Below are 11,172 nucleotides of genomic sequence, written 5' to 3' on the forward strand. Positions count from 1 at the left end.
GGAAGATTGGATATTCAGAAAGATGATGATGAGTGGGTTGATAAGTTAGCAGAGGCATTACCCCAACAGAAGTGGGGAACTTATCTGATGATTGTGAAACTCATAAGGAAGACTGAGAGTATGAACTTGGCACAGTTTATCCAGAAGATTGAGGAACAGGAGCTGGATATTCAAAAAACTGCTATCATGACAAATCCAAATGCCAAGCAAGATGTCAGTTTGTACTACAGAGGAAACAAGTTTGAGACCACTCCAAATCAAAGTCCAAAGATTAGTACTGCATTCAGCGCTGATGGTTCTGCAAGTCCAAATGCTAGTACTACAACTCAAAATAGTGGATATACTTCATCATTCTCAAGTTTTGATCCAAACAACAGCACACCTAGTTCTCAAAAGCAAAATCCGAATAATCTGCAGTGCAATGTTACTTTAACTATTCAGAATGGTCAACATCTTTCTCCTGAGGTGGCAAAGCAACACATGGCATCTCTTGTCGCCATGTTAGAGTCGTATGAAAGTTTGATTGCTGGAAGAATTGGTAATCCGATGGTTACAAAAGAAGATTACGACCAAATTGATGCAGTAGAGCTTGAGCTGATGGATGTGAAGTGGTGTTTAGCTAGTGCCTACAGGAGAGCTAAAAAATTTCAACAGATTACAGGAAGAGATGAATTTAGAGGGATGGCTACTTCTCCACTTGGTTTTGACAAGTCAAAGGTTACCTGTTTTCGATGTAAAGGAAAGGTCACTTTAAACGGGAGTGTAAAAACCAAGAGTCAACTGGAAGTCAAGAAAAGAGCAATTATTATCAGAAATCAATCTTTCATCAGATCGGTCAACAACCCCAACAAAAGGAACCGCAAACTGCTCATGGGAAAATGATTGAATAAGCTAATAGGAAAGCTTATTTTGGGATATTAGATCAAAGTGATAAAGTTGTTGCACAGGGGTTTAGCTGGGACAAGTATATACCTAGTGGAACTAATCCTGATTTGGCACTTGTTACAAGGATTTTGGATCAAAATGAGGATTGTCAGAAAAGGATTCCGAAATTTCCAGATCTTGGAAGTGATGTTGATACGGATGATGAGGAAGAGTATCTTAGCAAATGTCGAAAAAGCATTGATCCTAACAGTTTTAATTTTTTCTATGCAGATAAAGTTGAGATGCTGAATCAAAAGAAGATTGCTCGATTGCAGAAAGAGCTAGACGCAGCAAAGTTACTTGCTGATGAAAAGGCGAAGACTGAAGCTGTTAAAACAAAAGATGAAGCAACTGCTGAGATTGCAATAGAGAAGATTGTTGAAGTAGAGAAAGTAGTGGAGAAAATTGTCGAAGTCGAGAAACTTGTGGAAGTTGAGAAAATAGTTGAAGTTGAAAGAGTGGTCGAAGTAGAAAAGATTGTCGAAAAGATTGTTGAGGTCGAGAAACTTATTGAAGTTGAAAAGATAGTTGAAAAGGTAGTTGAAGTGACAAAGCCTTGTGAGAAATGTTCAGAGTCTTGTAAAGTTTGTGAAGACAAAGACCAGAAGATTGTTGATTTAGAGAAGATTAAGGAAGATTTACTGTCAGATGTGAAGTACGTGAAAGAGTCATACGATGTACTGAACAGGACAATTGACAGTTTGAAAAGAACGAATGCAGAAATTGAAAAGGCAAATGACAAAATGAGTGCAACTTTGATGACAAAGCAAAGTGTCATTAATGATTACATTGAAGATTGTGCTAAGCTGAAAAAGGAGCTGGAATTTGAGAAAATTGAGAGTGAAAGGATTAACCGATTACTTTTGAGTTATACTACTTGTGATTATCTGATTGATCGAGTTTATCCTACTGTTGCAGGTCTTGAAGCTTTCAAGAAGAAGAAAGAAAAAGAGGAGGATACTGGTAAGCCACAAAGTGTCAAGTATAACAGATGTCCGCCTCCTATCTTTGAGAGTTATTCCCCCAGGAAACCAAACGAGGAACAAGTAGAAAAGGCTTTAAACATCAAATTAAAGTCTGAAATCACTGATGAATTACCAGACAATATTGATGTCACATTCACAACGTTCGACACTGATCATGAGTCCGAATTAGTTAAGAGAGTTGTCGATCAGGTGTTGGATATGGATGAAGAGTCAAAGTCGGAGTCTAAATCAGATAGTTCGAGTTCATCTGAGAAGAGTCCGAGTTCACCGGTTAAAAGAGTTTATAATAAAGAATTCTTGTTATCAAAGAATAATTTGAATGATGAAATGTTTAAGGTTGCTTATACCTTGAATAATTCGGACAAATTATTTTCTGATGAAGAATTCCCAATAAGAAGTGTTAAAACTGAAATGATCAAAAAGGTTTTCAAATTAACAGAAATTAATATTTCTGAAATAAAAGATTTAAATTTTTCGGCAAAACCTAAACTTTACACTTCAAGGATTCAACAAAGAGTAAACAAGAAAATGGGTTACGGTTGTGGTTATAATTTTCAAAAGAAACCAAACCATAATGGTAATCTCAAAAAGAAAGGTCTTGGTTTTAGTTCGTCAGAAAATTATAAAAATCAGAAAATTTATAAACCAAAAACAAAATTTGTTTCAGGAGGAAGCTCAGAGGATGAACAGAAGAAACCATTCTGGAAGCAGTCAAATCAAGAGTTTCTTGCTGAAGTGAAGAAGAATGTGAGAAAGTTTGCTGAGAGAGTTGACAGACGAACCTGTTTCAAATGTCAAGAAATTGGTCACATAGATTGGAATTGCCCAAAGATCAATTACCAAAAACATGGAGTTTCTTCTAACTCAAATTTGAAAAAGATTTGTGTTGATAGAAAAGAACAATTGGTGAAAAATGGTAATTTGTTTGAAAATTCAAGTTCTGAAAAGGATGAAAGTTCAAAACGTTTTTACAAAAGAAGAGGTGATTTGAACAAACAAAAGTGGGTTGTTAAAACAGAAAGTAGTTCTGACAATGAATCTGATTCCATAAAATCAGAGGAGTCATCGGTTGAGAATAAAGTTGTGATTTCCGTTCCAGAGGTGAACGCTGAAAATTTTCCTCCATTGTCAAAGGAAAATTTGATGAAGAAAGTGGGAAAAGTAGAGATCTCAAATGAATTCTTTGCTGATAAGGGAGAATTTGATGTTGAGAAAGCTTTCAACGGTAAAGTCAAGCACATTTTCGGGAAGATGGTTGATAGAAAGGTTAAAGGTGCTAAAGAGTTTTACAAATCAAAGTGTTGGTGGGACAGATGTGTTCCAAAATTACCCAAGGCTGGTCAGGCTTAGGTGGATGTTATGTTTGATTAAACTCCTGACTATGCCGGAGATCTCAAGTTTGTAATAGTGGATCAGGAATCGGCATCTTTCATGTTTAAAAAGATTGTATGAAAATTTTTGATAGTGTTAATATTTTACAGATTGAGGGACTACGCCGGAGCTTCCAGGTTGGTAAGTGCAAAGCAGGAATCGACATCCTGATTAGTAAAATGGTTGTGTAAATGTGATATTCATACAATTGGTAGTGTGTTGTCTTCATGTGGTAAAGAGGTTGCTTAATTGAAAATGGTAAATCAAGGACACTAAGTTGTACTTGATTTACACAAGTGGTAAATTTACAAGTTGTAAAAACAAACTCATTTTCCGGAAAAAATCATTTTGATTAAAACAAACTTAAGTGTTTTGAAATCTAAATGAGAAAATGGTTTGTTGAGAGGGGGAGTTCTGATTGTTTATGCCAAGTGGATGGCGATTTGAAGAGATTTGATATCAGTTGTCATTTTATTTGTACAGTTTGTTTTTGATTTTGTTTCTTCAAGTGAGTCAAGAGTTTAGATAGTTTTCAAATTTTTCGTTAATGTGTTTGCATTTTAGGGGGAGTAAAAATTTCACAGAAAATCCAAAAACATTAAAAAAATTTTGAAAAAGCCAAAAACATGATAAAATGAAAAATGAGTTTTGTTGTATAAAAGAGGAAATGATAGTACATCAGTGGACAATCACGGCATGCTAAAGAATTGGAAAGTTAAAATAGTGATAAACGGTCTCACTGATGATGTGTCAGTAGGTTTTTGCACATTTAATAGACCGCGACGAGATATAAACTTAAATTTCAAACTTGCTTAATTCGTGGGTAACATCTCTTGGATATATTGGTAACCCCCGAAATCTTGTTTGAAAGGTCCCTTATTCTGAGATACTAGGTCTTTATGCTTAGTGATATCTGGGGTATAATCCCGGGACTTCTGCTGTATGGAAATACTGACCTAGTCCCCGGATAATACTTTCTGCAAATGCTTGAAATATAGCGCCGCCCCCAGCAAGTTGATGAAAAAATAAAATTGATAGTCACTGCTGTTGTAACAAAAGATCCTCTAAGGGGGACCCACCAAAAGTCGAAGCCGTCATCTCTCTGCATATACAGAAGTATCGACCTGAGCTCTCACGGCCCTCGCACCTAACCCCTTACAGATATTATCTAGGTATACTCACCTGTAAGACTGAATATTGGGATCTGGATACGGGAGTATATTCTGAGGTGGGACACGCGAATAAGTTTAAGTCTCTAAGACATTAATCTCGTATCTCGAAACAGTTGAACTTTGTGTGAAAATTTAAGTGGATCAATATACTGACAATCTAAGTGAATCGTTTAAAACTTAAAATGTTTAAAGCTTAACGGTGTTGTTGATGTGTCTCATAAACTGATATGATCCTCTTACACAAACTCACAAAAATATTGTATGTAAATATTACTTTACTGCATTTCATTTCGTTTATTTCTCAAAATTCCAAAAAGATTTTCAGTGTGTTTTAGCATAAAGTTTCGAAAAATTCAAAAAGATTTTCGACGACTGATATTGAAGAGCTGATTTTCAAAATTCCAAGTGCTGAACATGATGAACAGGTTTGGGAAAATTTGATTGAAAAGTTTTTCAGTAAAAAGAAATTTGTTAAATGATCATTGTTAATATCTGATTGTATATTGATTGTAGAGGAGTCTGTGTTGATGCATGAAATTTGATAATTTGTTAAATATCTTACTCTTGTGAATCTTATGTTTTGGGTAGAGAAAGTGCAGGTTTTCTTGAGCTGAATAAGAGTCAGGTTTCAACAACTGAGGTCTATGTAAAGCCAGGTTGACATTCTGATGCTGTAAAAGTCAGACTTTGATCCTAGCATATTTTGAGGGGGAGTTTGTTAGAGAAAGAGTTTGAAGATACAAGAGATAGATAGAGATTCTGGATGCCCGAAGACTGATCAAGACTGAAGATACGAAGACTCGACACTTAAGACTCGTCAACATCTGAGGGGGAGTCTGTTGGTGCATACATCTGTCGACTTCGTCTTGTATCGAGTCTTAGTCTTAGAATGTTAGATTAGGGCGCGTTTTACTAGAAAATAGGAAGATGTTAGAGTTTAGGAAGCTGATTTCGCTCATATGGACATGATAGGTGATTTCGCTTTTTTATACATATGTGATTTCGCTTTTATGGACATCATGTCCATATAAGCGAAATCCCATGACTATATATAGTTGCATGATGAGCGAAATCAGTAGTAATCTCTTGTTTCCGGTACCGAATTGCTGCCGAAGTGTCGTTTGACCTGTAATCATTGTGAAATCAATATACGAGGCAAGATTTAGTAGAACAAGCTATTTTTCGTGTCTGTTTCTTGTTATTCCGCACCTGAAACGGATTAGAACACCTCCGATTGACTCGTTTGGGTCAGCACGCGATCCTACAAAAGTTCACAAGACCTACTAAAAATGATGGTAACTTACAACATGTTTTTCGAAAACCTTCAAGTTCATGAGTTTATAGTTTGTTCATATTTTTGTCAAGTTGATGGATAAAAATTGTATATTGTTGATTGGTAAATTGATTGGTGATTTTTACAAAAAGAAAACAATATGCTGAAAAGCATGGACACCTCCGTTTACAGAGGAAACTCTGGCGAAATTTTTCTAGAAATATAACACTTAGAAATATTTTTCTAACAAGAGTTTACGGAAATATTTTAACTTGGTTTTCAAAATAAATTTCGCTATGATTTCATTTCAAAAATAACCAAGCACCGGAGGTGGATTTTCGTAAATAAAATTGTTAAATATATATTTAGAATATATATTTTATAATAAAACGCTTGTGTGATTGCTTGCTTATTATGTGAATTAGATATATTATTTTTAGGGTAAAAATAATATAACTTGAAAATGTCATAAAATTTCGACTCCAAAATAATACCAACGCTCTCACAAAATAAATATTGAAGTTACACGAGTATTGTTATTACAACGCTAACTTTAGAACGTAACTTACGTATATTCCGGAAAATACCATCACAAATATATTTTTGGTAAATATTATTTTGGAAACAAAAGAGGTGAAAATATGATTTTCGTTATTATTACAAATTATATCATATTTTCGACAAAAAGGAAGTATATTACTTTTGGAAGTAAAAATATATTTTCTTAGAATATTTCAGAAGATATATGATTTTTGAAGAAAAATATATATTTTCTTGACGATACGTTATTTTTGGACAAAACAAGTCTATGCATATTTTCTAAGTGAAAATATATTATTTTGGAAACTACAAATACAAGAATACGAGAATACATGTATGAAATACTCCCATCCTTGGGAAAGAAACGCGAAAACAAATACTTGGAAAGTATTATAACTCTGGATGATGTAAAGACATAAAGAAAACGTAACTCAAAACATGAATACTAAGACAAGGCACGACCCGCTCGTCTAATAAACCCTAGCACATTGTAGGTAGTCGTATTTGCTGACGAGATTTGAGTTACGAGTACTGAAGACGCAAAACAGTGAGTTCATGCTCCCCCTTTTCTTTAACTATTTTTGGTTTTTATAACACTCGGGGGTGAAATACATGTTACAAATGCTTAAACGGTATGAAACGCAAATGAAATACTAGATCATGTGAGCATAGATTTAATACTAAAAATACCATAAGGCCTTGGTGAAAACTAGTACCAAACCATTAAAAACATTCATTAATTAGGGACGAGGGTTAGATCTAACGGGTACGGCCGAAACCCACTCATGGTCAAACCTAGTACCTAGCAGTGCTTCGGAGTCACAGTTGAGGTTAATCGACACAGTCGAGGGAAATTGACACAGTCGAGGGTAATCGACACAGACGAGGAATCAGAACGAGTATTCCGACAAGGAGTCATAACAAGTACTCCCCATACCTTAAAGGAGCCAATACTAATGCTCCCTACGTCCTCACATGCCTTGAAGTTCTTGTAAAGCATTCATATTCATACACGTTTTTCATACCTGTTTACAAAAGAGTCTCTCAAAGATTTACAAAAATTACAGTACACAAACTAGACGCATGAACTCGCTCAACTTTTTGTTGATGTGTTCCAAAATTACATGTATTTCAGGTAACAGGATGGATCTTGGACGCAGGTGTCGTAACTAGAAGCTTAGATGTTATCCATTTATGTTGTTTTGTAACCTAGTCGAGGGTTGTGTTTTAAAACTTGAATAAACAATGTTTGTAATACATAAAATTTATGAATGGATGAACATCGTTTTGATCATGTAGTTGTTTATTACGATTGAATGCAATGATATTAAACCAGTCACACATCATACGCTTCCGCAAAAGACAGGGTGTGACAGTTTGGTATCGGAGCTTCGATTGTAGTGAACTAGGATTCCTTCTCGAGTCTAGACTACAATCACTAGAGTTCTCTCACGAAAATGTTTTACAAAAGGGTTTTCATTGCATTCACGTAAGCGTCAAGATCCTCGAGTCAAACGCTTTTCACAAAGAGACAAGGCAAGGACATTAGCAGGGAGTACCCTCAAGATAAGTGATGTGCACAAAATGCAACATATAAATTACATCAATTGTGGCTTAAAACTAACCCCTTTTTAGTACTAATGTTGGAAAAAGTATGCTTTTGTCTTCCTTTTGTATTTTCAGGATTAAATGAGCTCAAAATAATAAAAGAAGCAAAAAGACAGCAAAATCTAACATATACACAAGAAAAGGAACAAAAGTGATATGCCCGACCCTCCGACAGCATCTCCCCAAGCAAAACAGAGAAGCCAGAAAACTGAACACGCCCCGTGCTCAGCGAGCACGGGGCCGTGCCCAAGAAGCAGCAGAAAAGACAAACCTATAGAAGCTTCTATTGCCCACCATGGGGCCGTGCCCAGCGGACACGGGGGCGTGGTCAAGTTGCTGCAGGCGCATTTATTGTAATTGCGAATTACAATTAATGAAGAGAGAGAGTGTCAGATGGACACGGGGCCGTGCCCAGGCTTCTGTTCAGACTATAAATAGGAGTGCTTGGAGCTCTTGCAACTCATCCCTTGGCACACCACCTCTCTCACACTTCACCCACCACCCACCACCACCATAACACCATCATCCACCACCATCATCCATTGTCCATCATAGAGTGTGTGAGTCGTCTCAGGATCCAAGATTGATCGTAAGAGTTCTTGACCATCAAAGGCCATGTTTGCCTAAGTCTCTTACATCACTTGGTGAAGACAAGTGTTTAGTGTAATACTTTTTATTTTTAATCTTTTGCACTTTTTAATTGGTTTTGTATTAATGACTTTAATTACTAGTTTCTTATGTTGAAGGTGATTCTTCCTTATCGTTTGTCCGTGGTGTCTTGGCGTTATTTTACTGTCTATATAAAATAAAAGATTTTCACCATTCATATCTCCACGGTCTATATGGAGGTATGTTGGCTACCTGGTCGGGGGTTAAGGGAACGGTTTGGTAAGAGTCTTGCCATTGTTCAGTGTATAGATCCTGCAAAGGACCTGGGTCAAATTTAGTAGGAGCTCCTTCAATACCCAAAGGTATTAGATGGCGGGGGTCCAAACTCTTTGATCCCCTCATAAGTTAAACTACTATTAAAACTTTAACCCGACTACTTAGGACTGTATCCCTGCTGACTCAGACTACTTAGCCGAGGGTAACGTCGCCTTCAAAAGAGGGGCCTACCACATTATGCATTAATAACTTAATTAATTATCTTTCAATAATCCGACCCTTTAGGATTGTATCCTTGCTGACTCAAACTACTGGGTTGAGGGTAACTTCACCTTCAAAAGAGGGGCCAACTACAATAACTAAGATAATCTCTTAAACAAGTGCAAAAGTGCGAAAATAATCAAAGGTTACACTAACACACGAGTCGGATCCAAGTGATTCATCTTGTCTATCTGTTTTTATTTTTATTTTATTTTTCAGCATTTTAGTTAGTTTTATTTTCTTAGTTTAAAATCTTTTTCTAACATTTTGATTTGATTAGACGTTGAGGATAAACCGGTACTAAAAGCTCTTGTGTCCTTGGACGACCTCAGTATCTTACCAACACTATACTACGTCCACGATGGGTGCACTTGCCCATATGTGTGTTTAGTGTTAGTAAATATCGTGTTTTATAAATTTAAAACTTGGCTAAAAAGTGTAAAAGGGTTTAAAATATACACCTAAAATATAACACACTTCGCACACATCAAGTTTTTGGCGCCGTTGCCGGGGACACAAGGATTTTAAGAAAGTTAGGAATCAACGACCTAATCATTTTTTTATTTTTCTTTTTATTTTTAGGATTTTCTTAAATTTTTCAGCTTCTGCAGAGCTCAGCACAGGTCGTGCCTGGTCGGACACGGGCCGTGCCCAGCAGTGCTACTGGCAGTTTTAAATTTTCCGAGTTACAGAAGGCTGACCACGGGGCCGTGTCGGTGCAACACGGGGCCGTGTCCAACTTTCCAGTAACAGGGATCCGGAAAACAATCACTGTAACTCTGACCACGGGCCGTGTTCACTGAGCACGGGGCCGTGGTGAACTTTCTGACCAACATTCTTTTTTGTTTTTGTTGTAGGACTTGGAACCAGACGCCACCTCTACGTAGTGTATGAGCTCCAGTTCTAATAAAGACATAAAAGAACCTCTAGAAGAACCCGAACGCTTTCTCAGAAAAAGACTTAAAGCTAAAAACCAAGAGAAAGTTTCGGGGGAACAACTTCCAATGGCGGACCAACGTACCCTCATGGATTATCTACGACCTACCGTAGGTAATCTCGGCGCCGCTATCAATGCACCGAATGTCGAAGCCAATAACTTCGAACTTCGGCCACATTTAATACAAATGCTTCAAAACTCCGCAACCTTCCATGGGCTTGCGGACGAGGATCCCCATCTACATATTACTAATTTCTTAGAAATATGTGATACCTTTCGGATCAATGGAGCATCAAATGACGCCATCCGCCTCCGAATGTTTCCCTTTTCATTAAAAGACCGAGCAAAAGCTTGGCTCAATGCCCTCCCAGTTGGATCGGTAAACACCTGGGATGAACTAGCCCAAAAATTTCTATATAAGTATTTCCCTCCCGCTAAAACGGCTAAATTAATGACTAAAATTAATACATATTCACAAGAGGACGGGGAATCCTTATATGAAACCTGGGAAAGGTTCAAGGAGCTATTGCGAAAGTGTCCTCATCACGGTCTTGCGATATGGCAACAAGTATCCACTTTCTATAATGGGTTGTTGCCGCACACAAGACAAACACTTGACTCTAGCTCCGGTGGACTTTTAGGTAACCGCCACCCACATGAAATATACAATCAAATTGAGGAAATTGCTCAAAACAATTTTCAATAGCACACTCCCCGAGGTAATAAATCTATTGCCCCAGGCGCCCATAAGGTTGATGAAAGCACTTCTTTACAAGCCCAAATCGAGGCCCTTTCTTCAAAAATTAAAAAGTTAGAAATGGCAAAAACGGTCTCGGTTATGGCTTGTGAAGGGTGTGGTGGGCCACATGAAAATTGGAGTTGTATGAAAGAAACAGACGATCAACCAGAATCGGTAAACTACATTGATAATAGACCTAGGCCGTCGGGTCCTCCAACGGGCACCTACAACCAAGGATGGCGTAACCACCCTAACCTTGGTTGGAGAGAACCCGACAATAGTAGTAACCAACAAAGCCTAAATCAACGAACAAACTTTCAACAACCAAGAAATGAGTCACAAAATTTCCCTCAACGACAAGGTGGACGAGAAAGGCTTGAAGATACTATATCTCGCCTCATCTCCGACACTGAAAAGAAAAACTCGGATAGGTTTCTACAATTAGAATCAAATTTTAGAAATCAACAAGCTAGTAT

General features: G+C 37.2%; 1 non-coding gene across 1 annotated transcript; it reads right to left on the reverse strand.

Annotated features, from left to right (window-relative positions):
* Positions 1–10,402: 10,402 nt before the first annotated feature.
* LOC118489491 lies at positions 10,403–10,509 on the reverse strand. Its single transcript, XR_004887511.1, has one exon. It is a non-coding gene; the product is annotated as a small nucleolar RNA R71 (small nucleolar RNA).
* Between the last annotated feature and the right edge of the window lie 663 nt (positions 10,510–11,172).

The sequence above is a fragment of the Helianthus annuus genome, chromosome 17, assembly GCF_002127325.2.
Source record: "Helianthus annuus cultivar XRQ/B chromosome 17, HanXRQr2.0-SUNRISE, whole genome shotgun sequence".
Lineage (NCBI taxonomy): Eukaryota > Viridiplantae > Streptophyta > Magnoliopsida > Asterales > Asteraceae > Helianthus > Helianthus annuus.